General features: G+C 43.9%; 1 protein-coding gene across 6 annotated transcripts in view; it reads right to left on the bottom strand.

The window, feature by feature from the left end:
* The window catches only part of LOC129702176 (ecto-NOX disulfide-thiol exchanger 2-like), a 157,729-nt gene that overhangs the window by 73,048 nt on the left and 66,565 nt on the right, over positions 1-18,116 (bottom strand). The window lies entirely within an intron of this gene.

The raw sequence follows: 18,116 nt of genomic DNA, 5'->3' as shown, positions 1-18,116 counted from the left end.
CTTCATATTAAAAGGTGTAGCACAAGGCCTTTTGCCTCCTGTCTTGCTCCATCGTTTGATAAGATCATGGTTAATCTCTCACCCCCCCCCCCAGCTTTGGTTCTTTTCCCTTGCACTAATTTCACATCCTTTAAATCCCTAAATATCTCCAAAAACCTATGTTCAATCAGATGATACCCTAACTTTATGGTAATTTTTCCAGGAATATCAACTTTACAGATTTTAGATAAATTAATTCAGCAGAAATGCTTAAATTCATGAAAACATCAATATCTGTGGTGACTATGTAGTTGGGAAATCTTGGGAAGTTAGAAGTATTTTGTGTATGTTCTTTCTAAGTATCTAACATGCAAAATCATGGACACATGAGCCCAAATTCATAAATCCCCGGTGAATCAGAATCAAAACCTTAAAAACTAACATATGGAAATGTTCAATCATTGAAAAAAATATCATGCTTTACTTATCCTGTACAGAATTGTGAATAGCAATCCAGAACTAGCAAGTCATGCAAAAACCTTTAAAGCCCTGTCCCATGGTATGAGTTCATTCCAAGAGTTGCCCCGATTCGAACTCAGAGATTTAAGGTAATGGCCACTTGTCGGTACTCGGGGCTCTCGTGGACATTTTTCATCATGTTGAAAAATCTTCACGAGTCTTCCCGTGCTTACCTGCCGTTAGTGAGTCTTCCCGAGTACCTGCCGTTAGCGCTAAGAGACGTCCCCGAGCTCCAACGTACCCACTACGTTCATTCTCCGTGCTCACCACGAGTTTGATTTTTTTTAAAACTCGGGAGAGCACTTGTAATAAACTTGTATCATGGGTCAGGGCTTTTCAATTGCCTTCAAGGTAAATTCTGTGATGGGAGGCAAAATGCTAAAATTGACAGAATTGGCAGTGACATTCCTCATATTTACCTTGTGTTCTTGAACATTATATTTTAAGTATAAACTTAAACTGGGACTTTGCTTCACTCCGCTTCAGGCCTTGTGTATTTTTAAACAAGTAAAACAATGTGGCTTGGAGAAACGTGAAAACAAAACCAGGTTTGGTGAAGAGACAAATAATTAATATTTCTTTCTTCAGTTCTATCCCTATATAGAAGTTGGAGACATTAGTTCCAGACATTGTTCCAAATGGAATTAGCATTGGGACATGCAGTAAAAGGCACTGAATTTTCTGTCACCTGTCATTTTGATTCTATTGTACCCCATTTTTGCTTCCTGTGTCCCGGACCTCATGTATTGTTCCAATGGCACATAAAGTAAAAGCAGGATTTTGCAAAGATAAGGGCCTGTCCCACTTACGTGTCCTTGGCATGCAAATTAAGTGACCTCGTGGTCGCGTTGAGGCGCACGGGTATCGTATGGCCGCGCTGGGCTGGTCCCACTGACATCGCGCGGGGCTCCGAAAATTTTGTAGCAAACAAAATCTTTTCACGCCAACAGCCTGTCACGTAACTGACTGCCAAAGTGGGACAGGCCGAAGACCCTGGCGCGACGCAACGACTCACCTCCAACAGCAGCAGAAGCAGGCAAACGATCGCCGAACTCAGCCTGGGGCTCACGGCCATTTCGGTCCGGATCCGCCCCCACTCGTACTCCCAGAGCGGGGCCAAGAAAATTGAAGATAGACACAAAATGCCGGAGTAACTCAGTGGGACCGGCAGCATCTCTGGAGAGAAGCAATGGGTGACGTTTCGGGTCAAGAACCTTCTTTCAGACTGAAGAGTCTCGACACGAAACGTCACCCATTCCTTCTCTCCGGAGATGCTGCCGATCCCGCTGAGTTACTCCGGCATTTTGTGCCCATTTTAGAATGACGTCACGCGCTCCAGACGGCTGTGCGTATGCATGAAATCGCGCGGGACCGTCGCGGCTCAGGACACGTAAGTGGGACAGGCCCTATAGACATTGCTGCTTTTCAGAGTTCAACAATTTCCAATAATAATTAAACATTTGCTGGCTCCATCTTTTGTTTCTTACCTTATTACCCTTCATTTGCTTTGGACCATTATGTTTTTTGTTATTTACTGGTAGAAATTCTTAAACACTTAAAAATATGCTACCACAATGTTATGCAAAGAGATCCATATATGTTTATGCTATTGGGGACTATTTTCCTTTCAACAAGACGATATGAACATTTAAACCGCCTGGCGTATTCACTCCTCCATTATTCCACAATAAACACTTGTTATTTCTTCATGAGTAAAATTGAACCAGTTAATGACACCTAGGCTCCAACTCTTAAAATGGAAGCTGACCACTAGATCGTAATGCTGTGTAATTAATTAATTAAGAATCACTGCTGGTACCTTGGTCTGAACAAATAGATGCAATGCATTTACTATTGGATAGAACGCAACAACCCCAGATTGAGGACTTGGATACACTGGAAAAGTTTTGAGAGCCACAATGCACAAGGCAGGAACTATATATCTGGTCTCAGCATTAAAAAAAATAACAATCTCTTTGCCCAGCCAAGAATAGTGGAGTCATCCACAAATCCAAGTTGACAATATTAGCATTGCTTTGCTCCAAGAACAGTTCCAACTCCAGGTCCATAAACACACATGCACTGGTAGCTGTTCTACCACTATATCCATCTTCTTCTCTGCCTTTGGAGACTTATCACAGCTCTGCCATCTCATGTAAACACATTCTGATACATGTACCAATATCACTTCCAACTCACTTGCAGGAGAAATTAGCTAGAAACCCATACCTGGAATTGCAAACAGAAGCGAATGGCGGCCAGGGTGGCTGCTTTCAGTCCCAGCAGATCCTTTGATTCCCGTAACACCCAACAATCTATCAATCTATGCTTTTACTGCACGAGGCAACTATACCTGAACAACCCTCTTGGATGCAGAATTGCAATGTTTAAAACAAAATATTATTTTATTTTGAGCGATGACTCCTAGACACCCCAGCCATTTACTCTGTCCAGCCTCCTAACGATTGTATTTATTTCAAAGAGATCAATTCTCATTCTTAATTCTCTACAGTATAAATGATCAGCCTGTTTAATAACTTCTCAAATAACATCCTCCTTATTCCAACAATCAAAATCGTGATTGCGTCTGAAGAAGGGTTCCGACCCAAAACCTCATCCATCCTTTTTCTCCAGATATGCTGCCTGACCTGCTGAGTTACTCCAGCACTTTGTATCAATCAACCTTGGGAACCTCTTCTACTGTCCCTCCATCATGTCATTCTTCCTTGGATGAAAAACTTAAGATATAATATCCGTGGTCTGGTCTCACCAGGACACCATTTAATTGCAACTGGATGTCTTATATTTGCATGCACAAATTATGTTGTATAAAGGTCATTGAATCATTTACCTCCCTAATATGTGCTGCACCTTCACATTAACATTAAATCATTTGGTACAAGGAATACAATACATCTTCTTGAATTTAAAAGTACAGCTCAAGTACAGCTATATGGGAAACCGAGCCTGCCCTCATCTTGCACAGCCACTTGGAAGATGGACATAAAAGGTACCCTTTGATGTTTACTGAGCATGGTCATCTTAAGTGTTTAGATCTCTGATATTATGAATGCATTAATTCCAAAATAAAATGTTGAGAATTAATTCCTTGGTTTCTCTGGTCTGGACTTGTACTGCAAGTGGCTACTTGAAAAGGCAGTAATTCTCGTACCAAACAAAAATGCATGGATTAAGTTTGGCTCTATTAGTGGTCTAATGGCTCTTGTTACCACAGGGAGGTTGAAGATTGATAATGTACCCCGATGTTAATTAATCTACAATAATCTTGTACAATGGACATTGGGCATTGATCATGCTATTGAGCATCATGTGAAACTGATGTAATCTCAGTTGATATAGACATTATCAACTGAATGTCAGCAGTGAATTTCTATAATCATGTTATCCTGCCGCTTGAAATTCAAGCATCATTTCATGGCAAGGTTAATTGAAAATGGCTGAGCAAAAAGTCTTCATCTGGGAGCAGGCCTTTTGTGATGGGGATGCGTAAGAAAATCTTTGGGTTATAAGGAATGTCAGGGGATATGAGGTATCGTTATTGTAATGTTTTGCTATCAACGTCTTTATTGTAACGTTTTGCTATCAACGTCATATTCTGATATCTCCTCCTATTCCACACTGACCTGCACTAACATTTGTCGGACATGTAGACTACAGAATGCAAGACACTCTGGCAAATATTTCAGATGAGTCTCTGATCCATCCAGACACCAGAATCTTATGATAAGCTGCCTGATGTCACGCTCCTCTCCAATTTCTCAAACCAGAATGGGAGTGAATGACAAATGGAGTATATATGCTCTATGAATAAATGGTGATCTTAGAAGATACACATTCAGAAATTATCATTCTTGTGATTTCTGTTGATTTCTGCATTCACTTGGGGTTGTTGGTTTAGCAGCATATCAGTTGCTTGAAGCCCATAACTTTGCTAGTCTCTGATCAGAGAAAATGAAACCTACCCTCCTTCAGAAGAAATCAGTGACACTGCTATTCTAGTCATGTGTTACAAACTGAAAACATGGCATTAGCTGCTATTGCTTGTCGTCATCTGGAAATTAAATAATTCAGGATGATTGCAATATTCACCACCACAGGCAGATAAATCCAGGCACAACTGGAGGTCTGTCTGCATATTTTCTCTTAACAAAGTTAAAAGATTACTATCGTCACTGCTTTTGCAAGGTTCTTGTGCCGTTTTTAGGACGACAGATAGCACAATGGGCTAAGAGTTCGGCTGGCGACCGGAAGGTAGCCGGTTCAAATCCCGCTTGGAGTGCATACTGTCGTTGTGTCCTTGGGCAAGACACTTCACCCACCTTTGCCTGTAATGGAATGTTACGGCGGCAGGCGCGGGCACACCGCGACGCCCTGTGTCTCCCTTTCAAGGGAGATGCAATGCATTTCGTTGTCTCTGTACTGTGACAATGACAATAAATTGTTTTGGACATTTTTTTTTTTTATCCATCACTAGAGTTGCTTCCTGCATAATGATGACCTACTTGTATCATAATCATTGGATTTTTGAATTATAGTTTAAATCAGAAATACTAAAAGTAGCCAAAATGTACAATAACGTAATAAATGTAAATGTACAATCATTTTCCCTAATAAAGCCTCTTCCTCCTTTGGTCCAGCGGGTACCCATGTCTCTGCAGGTCTAATTAATTATTCCTTAGGATCCCTTTGCAACTATAAACTAACGTTTTTCAGTTTCTTAGTTCAGATGAAGTCTTTGAGCTGAAACATTAAGTGTGTTTTTCCCCCACAGAATCTGCCTGACAAGCTGAATTTTTGCAGCATTTTCTTCTTTATTTTGTCAACAAAGATTATCGTCCGCTACTAGATCTCCTCGCTCCATCACATTGCCTCTCTCCAGCCACAGTATGAATGTGACATGCTGTTGATTATTATAATCGCTATCCAAAGTCCTTATGCTCTTGATGGTAATTGCAGAGTTGTTTCAGCTGGCTGGAGGTAGAGGTCACAAACCCATAATAAGAGGTCATACACTCAGGACAGAGATGAGTTCCTTAACTAGAAATAGTGAATCTTTGGAATTGTCTGCCTACGGGAGCAGTGGAGGTTTATTTGCCTAGTATATTTAATTTGGAGTTCAATAGATTTTAGATATTAAGGTAATCAAGGAAAATGGAATTAGTGCAGGAAAGTTGGCGGATAAAGATTCAGTTACGATCTTAAAGAATGGTAGTGATCTCCTGAGGGGCTTCATGATTTCTCGCTGCTTTTGTTTTTTATACTTTTATATTCATTTCTTCTGCTCCCTTAAGGCGTAGAAGTAGATGGTTGGTACAAAGAAGTGATGAGAATGAATGGGGCAATCATGATGACACAGTGATAGAGTTGCTGCCTTACAGTGCCAGAGACTCGGGTTCGATCCTGACTACGGGTGCTAGTCTGTAAATGAGTTTGTACATTCACCCCGTGACCTGCGTGGGTTTTCTACGAGATCTTGTTTCCTCCCACACTCCAAAGGCATACAGGTTTGTAGGTTAATAGGTTCGGTATAAATGTAAAATTGTTCCTCGTGTATATATAGTGTTAATTTGCGGGGATCGCTGCTCGATGCAGACTCGGTGGGCCGAACGGCCTGTATCCCTGCTGTATCACTAAACTAAACTAAATCCACACTGATAGACACAAAATGCTGGAGTAACTCAGCAGGACAAGCAGCATCTCTAGAGAGAAGGAATGACAATAAAACACTCTTGACTTTTGGGAGATGTTTCGGGTCGAGATTGAAGAAGGGTCTCGATTCAAAACGTCACCCGTTCCTTCTCTCCAGAGATGCTGCCTATCCCGCTGAGTTACTCCAGCATTTTGTGTCTATCTTCAATTTAAACCGGCATCTGCAGTTCTTTCCTATACATTAAATCCACACTGAGTTTGACTAATTGTTGAGTGAGAGGCAAGACACAAAAACAGATGAGAAGAATGAGTCCTTGCCATTAAATTCTGCTAGGTCTCAGTGTACCCAGCTTTTCCAACTCCAGGAAATATCTTTGCCTCCCTTAAACAACCAGGGCTTATGGCTTGGAAACAAAACTTGGTAATAATAACAATAATCTCCTCATAGGTGTTATGAAATATGCAGAGGGAGAGAAAGAAGCTGTCAACAATCAATGGCTTGCAACACTAAAATTAATGCTTGAAAAACAAAAAGTCAGCTGATTAATAACCTCTTATCCTCTGTTTGCATCACTGGTGATGCCCGAGGAATCGGGAAGCCATGACTGGCTGCTGTTGTTGCTGGATGATTTTCTTGTGGTGGCAGAGGTGGAGAGGGGTGATCAGAGGCACAATGGGTGTGAGGGAAGCATAGAAGACAAAAGAACAGGACAATCCCGAGAAACCAGCAGTTATTACTGGCATGTGGCACTAAATACGGTGACGAACATTCTCCCCCCACCCCACCACCACAGACATTATGTTTTAAGACTCCACAATTCGCACCCTTTTGTCTTCGCCACTTCCAGCCTTAGTTACTATCTCAAACCTTCTTTGCCCACCTGATTCCTTACAAATTGACTCAGATCCACCTATAATTAACTCTTGCTCCAATCATTCTCATAATTTCTTTGTACCAGCTTTGTACTTCTACTCCATCAATCTGAAGGGTTCTGACATGAATCATCATCTATTTCCTTCTGCAGATGCTGCTTGATGTACTGAGTTCCTTCAGCAGTTTGCTTTTGATAAAAGACATTTAATAACTCTGCTCTCAGCCAAATCAACACTCTGCAATGGATAAGTGAGTAGGCACTCAAATCAACTAATTTTAGTTAATCTGATGATCTGCTTTCACAGACCATATTCAATGGTCTAAAGTGTAATCAGTGAATTATCATTACCCAGGTTGCCGGTGAATAGTGAAGCTCAAACAGTAAATTGTTGGAGCACTTTGTAAATAATTTGAGCATTTAGATGATAAGCAGTTACAATAGAGCTTTGATTACAAAATCATCAGCCAGGAGTGTTTTAACATTCCACTCTGAGCAGACAATTTTTATAACTCTAAATTCCTAACAGATTTTAAGGATTTTAATTAATCTAATTTATTTTCAATGTACCAAATTATGTTGTACACGATTTTCTGATAATTAATGTTCACACTTGAATTTATGATTATAACCTTGAAGTTCTACAAATCCAAGGACCAGGAAAATTATTAGGGTCAAAGACATAATTGGAATTTAAGATGGGACTTGTTGGCCCTTGCTTCCTTTCGTCAGCCATCCTTAACTGTGTGCGTGGAGTTACAACTGCAGTTCCTGTCTGTCCATTGCCTTCACAGGTGCTGCCTGACCGCTGAGTTCCTCCAGCATTTTGTTTTTTTGCTCATGATTGTGTGCCTTATAGCTCAGCTATGTATTCCTGGTATCATGGGCTTGCAAGTTCCATTGAGCAATTTAACATTTTAAAGATGTGTTTCATGAACTCATTCATTTCCAGCAGAGCTTTTATTTTATTCCTGTTGTGCTGACCATGCAAAAGAAATGGCTATGACCCTTCACAGATAAAAGATAGCACTTCTTTCACTAATAATTTAGTACTTAACTAAACACTACGGTATTAAATATGATCAAAACTGAGTAATTATACCATGTAACGCCAACTAAATAGTCAGCCTAGCTGCTGGACATCATCATAACAGAACAGCACAACAAAGATTAAAACATTTAGTATTGGTATTAAATAAATGTGATAATTTATGACAGCATAAAAACGATTCATAACCAGGAATATTTTGTTGTACACAATTAAATCAAATTAGTTTCCAAACAATATTATATTTTTAGATCTTTAAACTCCAAGGTTCTCTGACAATTCTGGTTTGCTTTTAGACTTCTCCTCTTGTTGCTCTAGCTGCGCAGCCAGAGTCTGAAGGGACTATCCAAATTGGCTGTCATTCGCGCGCCATTTACTCGACCTGCTAGCACGTGGGTAAGCATGTGACGGACACACGGAGTGGTGTGGAGGAGTGTGTAGTGGAGTGGAGGAGTGCGGATTTCGTCCAGCACAAAATCTTCGCGCGCCACCGGCCTGTCGCGTAACTGACGGCCAAAGTGGGACAGGCCCAAGACCCTGGCACGGCGCAACGTCTCACCTCCAACAGCAGCAGAAGCAGGCAAACGATCGCCAAGCTCGGCCTGGCGCTCACGGCCATTGCGGATCCGAATCCGCCCTCATTCCTACCCCCAGAGCAGGGCCAAGACGATTGAAGATAGACACAAAATGCTGGAGTAACTCAGCAGGACCGGCAGCATCTCTGGAGAGAAGCAATGGGTGACGTTTTGGGTCAAGACCCTTCTTCAGACTGCAAACCGAGCGGTGCAGCCGCTTCAGACGGTGGAATGGGGGCCTCCACCTCCCTCCCTCCCTCCTGCCGGCCTTGGGCGTTGCGGGAGGGTTAGTTTTGAAAGCGGTATCACCGTTAGTGGATTTGCAAGCAGCAGCCGCTATAAGGGCGGGCAGGGTGCGGGAGGAGGAGCCGCTATCGCTGCCCTATAGGATCTTTAGCCACTGCTGTGCGGGGCCCATCATTCGCTCCTGCCCTGTATTCGCTTCACCCCACACCCCGTATCATTGCTACACACGACGTCGTCGCCGCCGACACAAAACTTATTTTTCTTTTTCTCCAGAGATGCTGCCTGACCCGCTGAGTTACTCCAGTTTTTCATGTATATCTTCGGTATAAACCAGTATCTGCAGTGCCAATCCAGGCAAAATGACTCGGCATTTAGGTTGCCCGGCGGCACTTTGGGTAGTTATTGGCACCCGGGCAACCGCTAATCGAGCCCTGATCCTCAAGGACATTAAATAAGTGAGAGTCTGAGGAACCTGTATCAACTGCAACAAAGCATATAGCATTTGCTCCTGTTGTACTCAATGGGGGATGGATCACAAGAAAGAACTTCCAGAATCAGCAAACCTTGCAGTTTGCCTTGGAGTCCTCCAAGATCACTTTCTGATCCAGAGACCACTCTCAAAACAAAATTGGATATGCTCATGCTTTTTCTGATTCATGGAAGGAGCTCTGTGATCAGCGGCCAAGAGAAAATGGACAGTTCTATAATTTCCTCACAGCTGGAACTACAAATTATTTTGTGCCAGCCTACCAATTGAAAGACTGCAGACTCTCAGATTTGTGTTTTACCCCTGAAGTCGTAGCTACCCCTGAAGTCGTTGCTACCCCTGACAGTTAGCAACCACTGACCCCAGAATTCTATGAATTCCTGGAAGTAATTTCCAAGTTTTTCTTTGGCCTATGAGATGGAACAGCTCAGACCTGTTGAAGTGTTGCCATCTCTGCTCTGCCTTTTATGTATTGGACTGAGCTTTCTGATGAATTAATTGGAAATAACGCAGACATTGGAACAATGATGAACCAGCTAGCGGAGACATACATGTACAAGCTTCCATGCACATGGACCATATTGTTATCTTTTGCTTTGAACTAGGGTGGGTTCACAGATTGACGAGTGTCAGAAATCGCCTGACCTGACCATGGGGGCTAGAGTTAAATTCGGCAAAATCACAATCATGTTCTTTGGCAACTGATCCATCCAATTCTCTGTTCCATTCACTGTGAAGTCAGATTCCAAGGGGTTTAGAGGAACTGAGACATGCACTGAGATTTCTGAAGAGTGACAGTCGAGGTAAAATAGAAAATGTGAGCATAAGAGCAATGTTTTCTCTCTATCATAGATAAGAAATTGGTTATTGGATCTGTGGGGTTTAAGTGAAACTCTATGTGACCCAATTACCTGTGCGGTCTTCTATTTCATCTGAAATTCAAAATAGGCACCCACAAGGATGCAACACTAATATCTCCAGACCAAGGGAGCAGGACAGAATGTACCCAACATGGCCTTCATACTGATTACCTTTCCAACATTGCTGTATGAAGGTGTCGGTTAACCTTACTGTAGGTACTCAATAAGCGAGCTCTGTATTCCGACTGCACATGCCCAGGTCACTATGCATAAACTTTGCTGGAAAGCAGTGGAGTTGTGTACAAAGAGACCTTAATTTCCGGGTTTTTTCCAGCTATGATTCTTCTAGGTAAGAAAATACTGCTTTCAAACTATGAATGAGTTGTATTTATTGTTCCTTTGTTAAAAGCTAAGATTATTTTGTTGTTTTTATTGCTTTATGCTTTGGTGAGTGAGCAAGATCGTGCTCATCCGTGGTTGGTGTCGGGCCCGGGTCTCCGGCGCTGCGGGCGCTGTTGAGTTGTTGCTGGGCGTGGGCGTCCCCGTCCCCTCCCGGGTGTTCCGTCCATGTCCTGGAGTGGCCGGAGGTGTCGGGCTGGGTTTGTAGCCGGCGAGGGGAGAAGGCGCTGGCTCCGGCTCTTGAGGGGAGGGGGGTGTTCAGTCTTGGGGGGGGGGGGGGGGGGGGGGGGGGGGACTGTCGGCTGCGCCTCTCTCCTTCAGATTCAGATTCAGATTCAATTTTAATTGTCATTGTCAGTGTACAGTACAGAGACAATGAAATGCATTTAGACAGACTCAATGGAGGGGAGCGTGGAACCGGTGATGCGTTGGGCAATTTTCACCACCCTCTGCAATGCCTTCCGGTCAGAGACAGAGCAGTTGCCATACCATACTGTGATGCAGTTGGTAAGGATGCTCTCGATGGTGCAGCGGTAGAAGTTCACCAGGATCTGAGGAGACAGATGGACCTTCTTCAGTCTCCTCAGGAAGAAGAGACGCTGATGAGCCTTCTTGATCAGAGTAGAGGTATTGTGGGTCCAAGAGAGGTCATCGGAGATGTTGACTCCCAGGAACCTGAAGCTAGAAACACGTTCCACCTCCGTCCCGTTAATGTGGATGGGGGTGTGCGTGCCGCCTCTGGACTTCCTGAAGTCTACAATGAGCTCCTTGGTCTTCTTGGAGTTAAGGGCCAGGTTGTTGTCAGCGCACCATGCTGCTAAGTGCTGGACCTCCTCCCTGTAGGCCAGCTCATCGTTGTTGCTGACGAGGCCAATCACCGTTGTATCATCTGCATACTTGATGATGGTGTTAGTACCATTTACAGGTGTGCAGTCATAGGTGAAGAGGGAGTAGAGGAGGGGGCTCAGCACACAGCCCTGTGGAACGCCGGTGTTCAGGGTGAGGGTTGAAGAGGTGTGCTTGTCTAACCTCACAGACTGGGGTCTGTTGGTTAGAAAGTCCAGTATCCAGTTGCAGAGGGAGGGGTCGATGCCCAGGTTACCGAGTTTGGTGATCAGTTTTGATGGAATAATGGTGTTGAATGCTGAGCTGTAATCGATGAACAGCATTCTTACGTAAGTGTCTCTGTTGTCGAGGTGGGAGAGGGCGGAGTGAAGTGCCGTTGAGATGGCATCCTCCGTACTCCTGTTCTTGCGGTAGGCAAACTGATAGGGATCCATTGTGGGGGGTAGGCAGCTTTTGAGGTGTGCCAGGACCAGCCTCTCGAAGCACTTGGTGATGATGGGGGTAAGTGCAACTGGGCGGAAGTCGTTGAGGCTTGCCGCAGTGGAGTGTTTTGGCACTGGCACGATGGAGGTGGCTTTAAGGCAAGTGGGGACAACTGCTTGGGCAAGTGACAGGTTGAAGATGTCAGTCCAGACGTCTGTCAGCTGCGCAGCACAGGCCCTGAGCACGCGCCCGGGGATGCCGTCAGGGCCAGCAGCCTTACGTGCATTAGTCCTACTCAGTGCCACGTACACGTCGTAGGGGGTGAGTGTGAGGGGTTGGTGATCGGCAGGTAGCACAGCCTTGATGGCTGTCTCTAGATTGTCCCTGTCGAAGCGGCCATAGAAGTGATTAAGCTCCTCAAGGAAGGAGGCGTCGCTGGATGTGGGGGTGATGTTGGAGGGTCTGTAGTCCGTGATGGCCTGGATGCCTTGCCACATGCGTCGGGGGTCGGAGTTGTTGTTGAAGTGCTCCTCAATCCTGAGCTTATGGCAGTGCTTGGCCTTCCTGATGCCCCTCTTCAGGTTAGCCCTGGATGAACTGTAGGCTCGAGCATCGCCTGACCTGAAAGCGGTGTCCCGTGCTTTCAGCAGTAGCCTGACCTCGCTGTTCATCCATGGCTTCCGATTCGGGTATATGATCACCTGTTTGAGGGAGGTGACACTATTGATGGTGGAGTTTATAAAGTCCAGAACAGAGGATGTGTAGGAATCAATGTCCGTGTGAGAGTCAAGGGTGGCCTGGGCTGCAAACGCCTTCCAGTCAGTGTTTCCAAAACACTGCTGAAGTGTGAAGTCCGCTTCCTCTGACCAGACTTTAACTGTCCTCACAGTTGGTTTAACCCGTCTGATGAGTGGGGAGTACTTAGGGAGCAGGAACAATGAGACGTGATCAATGAGACTTGTCCATTGGCTATTGGTCGGTTGGGGCCGAGCGCCGGTCATCGGCGGGAATGCACATGGGGTGCTGCGATGGCTCGGTGGGGCAGGCGGTGTTGAGCTGGAGTTCGAGCTTCTTCTTCGCGCTGGCTGGTGTCATCGGTCTGTCGTTGCCCCGCCGGCTGCCCCCCCGCAGGCGGGGATGGGACACTGTGAAGGTTCGGCAGCGCTTGCAGCGCCGGAGACCTGGGTTCGAACCTGGCTGCGGATGAGGCGCGGGTCTGTGTGTGCGCTAACCCGTCTACCACTCGCATCTGCCCCGTCTCTCGCTGTTACACCCCGCTCTCCGTTCCTTTGCGGGGGATGAGGAGTTAACCATTGATGGGAGTCTCTCTGGAATCGAGAATTCCATTGCTCATTTGTATTCATAGATGAGGCTGAAGATTGCCATTGCCTTGAAATTAGCAGAAAAGTGAAATTCGACTCAGAAACTATCATCGTTGTGTTCCAGTCTGGAATACAATAATTTTCCTATAATGTGACCACACGGCACCCACGTTCGTCAGATTAAACATATTTTACACATATATTATGAATAAAGATAAGAATTTATACACAGTTTCTCCAGCCAGCGCTTCGTTTGCTTTATCTTTTTGGTGAATGACCTTTAACAAATCCCATGATTCCTTGCGTTTTTCGGAATACCAAACTCGCTTATATTAAGTGCTTAAATTTTTCCTGTCTCCAGTGTTTCATAGAATGGGCCTGGTGACATCGCTGCAGAAGATCATGTATCCTTTGCTGAATAGTTGTAAATTAAACCACCTGGAACCAGATGTCAATCAGGCAATCTCTGCAGAATGTTCAAGGTCCTGTGAGAGAAGGAGACAACAGGACACTTCACTACAAGAGCCCTTAAACATGCAGAGAAATCTTGCTTAGCTGGTGGAAAGAGGAACCCTCCCAGTCAGATCCTTCATGCACAACTAGATTCTCAGTCTATTGTATGCTACCTTTGAGATGACTATGATGCACATAAGACTGCCAAGTTTTCAAACAAAGACCTCAAGATCATCCGAGAAAAAGCGAGCTTCATAGATTGGAGCGAGATCCAATGCAGAATTGAGGCAATGAGAAGCTGAAAGTCAGTATGGAGGGTGATGAAAGAAAGTTCAGAGGCCAGGAAAGACAGCAGGGTGGGGAGCAAGTAAGGACTATTGGATTGAAAAGTATTTATTTTCCAGAGGCCTGATGGGTAAGGCGGATGAACTCGGTGCGCAGATAGACGTGCAACTGGGTCGCTGGAGCCGTTACGGAAACATAGAAACATAGAAAATAGGTGCAGGAGTAGGCCATTCGGCCCTTCAAGCCTGCACCGCCATTCAATATGATCATGGCTGATCATCCAACTCAGTATCCTGTACCTGCCCTCTCTCCATACCCCCTGATCCCATTAGCCACAAGGGCCACATCTAACTCCCTCTTAAATATAGCCAATGAACTGGCCTCAACTACCTTCTGTGGCAGAGTTCCAGAGATTCACCACTCTCTGTGTGATAAATGTTTTTCTCATCTCGGTCCTAAAGGATCTCCCCTTTATCCTTAAACTGTGACCCCTTGTCCTGGACTTCCCCAACATTGGGAACAATCTTCCTGCATCTAGCCTGTCCATCCCCTTAAGAATTTTGTAAGTTTCTATAAGATCCCCCCTGAATCTTCTAAATTCTAAAATTCGAATCCGGGCGCGGAGAAGGACAGGACTGGCAGCTTAATGTACAGGGATTATAGATAAGAGAGAGGTGGGGGTAAAATAGGAGATGGGGTTGCTTGATTGATTACGGAGAATGTTATAAGAGTAGTCTGAGATTACACAACTGAAGGTTTGGTCATGAGGCTGTACGGGTGGAGCTGAGAAATGAAAAAGGGATGATCATCTTGTTGGGAGTGAACTTTAGGCCCCCAAATGGTCAATGAGAATTAGACGTGGTGGCGAACAGAAGAGGACTTTGTTAATGTGTTCAGGAACATTTCCTCAGGCAATATGTGGAAGGGAGAGGGCAAGGCTTGATGTAGAGGAAGGTACATGGTACGCGGAAGCATTAGACATCAGGACGGGGAAACACACACACACACGCGCATGCACGCAAAGGCTGGTGGCCAGGATAATCCAGGGACCACCAGCCTTGCCTCTCCCTGTAGAAAGCTGAGGTGCCACAAAGAAATCTGTACCATCAGCCACTCCTCTCGAGGCAGGGACGAACTGCAGGAATAGCCTGAGGTTGCCATACCTCCTCCTTCGAAGACCAGGACTAAGCTGCTGGGACAAGACTGAGATCGCCAATGACATTGCACGTGTGTACTAACGGCTTTTACCACTGTAAATAGAATAAATCATGTGAGCTCATCTTACTGCGCGAGTCGGTGTGGTCACTTCAGAACCACCGTGTTATTCCGCCACAATATTTAAAAGACGTTTGGACAGGTACATGGATAAGAAAGGTTTAGAGGGATATGGGCTAAACACAGGCAGGTGTGTCTAGTGTAGATGGAACATCTTGATCAGCATGGGCAAGTTGGGCCAATGGGCCTAATTCTGTGTTGTATGGCTCAATGACTGTTAGTGGAAAATCATCAACTAGCTCGAAGATCTGCCCAAAACTTCCTGGTTTTCTTGTGCAAGGAATTGTCTGCAAGCGAAGACAAGGTGCACATTGCAAGATGCAGGACAGCCTGCTGAGGGTTAGCAGAGTGATGAAGCCACTCCAAATACACTATGCAAATTGACATCTAAATATTGTTAATGAACGTTAATGATGATGGATACATTGAGCGAAGACCATATAATGTTCTCTACATCTAATGAATAATGCATGGAGTTGGATTGTTTTAAAATAAAAATACAACTGTATTAAAACCTCAGTGCAAAGGGCAGGTCTTTAATATTTAAAATTTCTGCCATTTCAAGTCAGATTTGAGAAAACATCAGTTTCCTGTCAGAATTTATAAATAATACACTAACTAGTTCAAAGAATGTCAGTACAGGTCTTAGACTACTTGCCAGAAGATTCATAAAACATTAACTGCAGTGAATGAAAATACTATTTCTACCTACCCATCTAACCCGCACCCGAGTACATTTCCATTCTGACCTCCTACCCAACACGAGGAAAGTGGGAATACTCTGTTGTTTACTACTTCTGAACAACCAGTATTCAAGCACTCAAAATGCTACGAGTTGAGAGCACGATAACACACTGCTGTACCACGTTTCCTACTATTACATTATTCACTATTTTAGTCCAAAAAATATATTTTTTAATACATACACGAAGCAGGGAATTTTTGGGGGTCATATGTGCCAACTATAACTGAATTTAACATGGCCATCTTGTATAGGTTGCTATTTGGGGAAAAGATTGACACAGATTAATTATTTTTGGCACTCTCCAAGAGGGATAAGGGTATCCTTAACAACGCTGTGTAGAATAACTGTCTGAAATTCAGTACTAGTTGGTGGGTATAATATAGTAGACTGAAGGTCGACACAAAATGCTGCTGTAACTCAGCGGGACAGGCAGCATCTCTGGAGAGAAGGAATGGGTGGCTTTTCGGGTTGCAACCCTTCTTCAGACTGTTGCTTAAATTCATTGCAAGTGCACTGCTCTACATTGGTTCACGGCAGATGTTTGTCTCATCCTTATAGATGACAAGTTTTTGAATTCCATATTAATGGGTTCAAAAAGGTTCAAAAAGCTCAAATGGAATAAACTGTCAATTCAAAGTAATAGTCCCATGGGTACATCTCTCCTGGTATGAGCAACTCAGGGTGAACAATCATTTAAGTTTTGCGGCCTTCAGCTGAATTCAATTCAGATGAAGGGAATATAAGTTCTAGCACAATTGGCCGTAAGAGAGCAAACATGAAATTAACTTGTCCCACAGTAATTTAGTTCCTTATGGACTTGAGTTACCGCTTCAACATTGAACCCATCAACTCATTTGAAATTAACAACAACTGATATGGGAAATACCACATCGATACAATAGCGATCTGTCCTCTGAGATTGTCAGAAAAACTATGAGAGTAGAAATAGATTCAGTTTTTAGCTTGACATACTATCCTTGACATGGGAAGTGCTTTTTTGCTGATCGAACTGACACTGACAGCTGTCTGCAATGGGAAGTGTTTAATTTCCAAGTAGTGCATCCAAAATAAATTACTCAAAATAATTTTGAACAAACAGAGGGCTCCTCATTGAGGCTTTTCAAAATATTTTACAAATGATATTTCTACAATAATGTGGTGGCACATTTCCAGGTCAATATATTTGGATATTATTTTTCTATATTTCTGGGAAACCTTATGTTTGGTGTAAGCACACATGACAATGTGTATTTAAGATTGTGCAGTTATACAGTTGTAAGGAAAAGTAAAATAAAGTTATACTGCATTCGTCCAATGATTACATAAAGTAGATCTATATATTACTGAAACTCTCATCTTGTTTGTTTGTTTGTTTGTGTTTGTTTGCGTGTGAATGAGTCCTGGAAACCCTGCCAAAACGGTACAAGATAACGCTACAATGTTTGGCCCACCTTACTCACCATTGTCCTGGGGTGTGCAATAGTCAAGTTTCGTTCAGATTGATGTTATATTTTACAAGTTATTGACATTTTAAACTTTACAAAAATCACTTTTCAAACCTTTCCACTTGCCATGCCCGTCAGCTGCGTTACAATGACATGACAATGGGATCCCGAATTTCATTTACATTTAAAAAAAAATTGTGATTTACAAAAACTTTAAATCAAATTCATCCGTTTTCATTAACAGCTGTCTAAACACATTAACATTAACATTGTGTTTAGGTTATTTTAAAGAAAAAACATGATTTTCATTGAGAATTTCATTTTTTTTAAATCACTATTTTCATTGTGGGGGGTGGGATAAGGGGAGATAAGAAGTGGGGGAGCAGAGGGATAGAGGGAGAGGGGAGGGGTGGGGATGGTAGAGGGGTTATGGAGGGAGGGAGGGAGTGAATGACTGAGGGTTGGGGAAAGGAGTGGGAGGGAGAAGTGCTGGGGATGAGGGGGAATGGAGGATGATAGGGGTAGAAGAGGGATGGCGAGGTAATGGAGGAGCAGAGGGGGAAGAGGGAGGGGGTGAGGGGAGGAGGTGAAGGGAGGAAGCAGAGGAGGGTTGGTGGAGAGTGGGGCGAGGGAGGATAATGGAGATGGGGAATAGGGGACTGAAGAG

This window comes from Leucoraja erinacea, chromosome 12 (genome assembly GCF_028641065.1).
Source record: "Leucoraja erinacea ecotype New England chromosome 12, Leri_hhj_1, whole genome shotgun sequence".
Lineage (NCBI taxonomy): Eukaryota > Metazoa > Chordata > Chondrichthyes > Rajiformes > Rajidae > Leucoraja > Leucoraja erinaceus.
The sequence above is the reverse complement of the archived record's forward strand: the minus strand, read 5'-3'. Positions and strand labels throughout refer to the sequence as shown.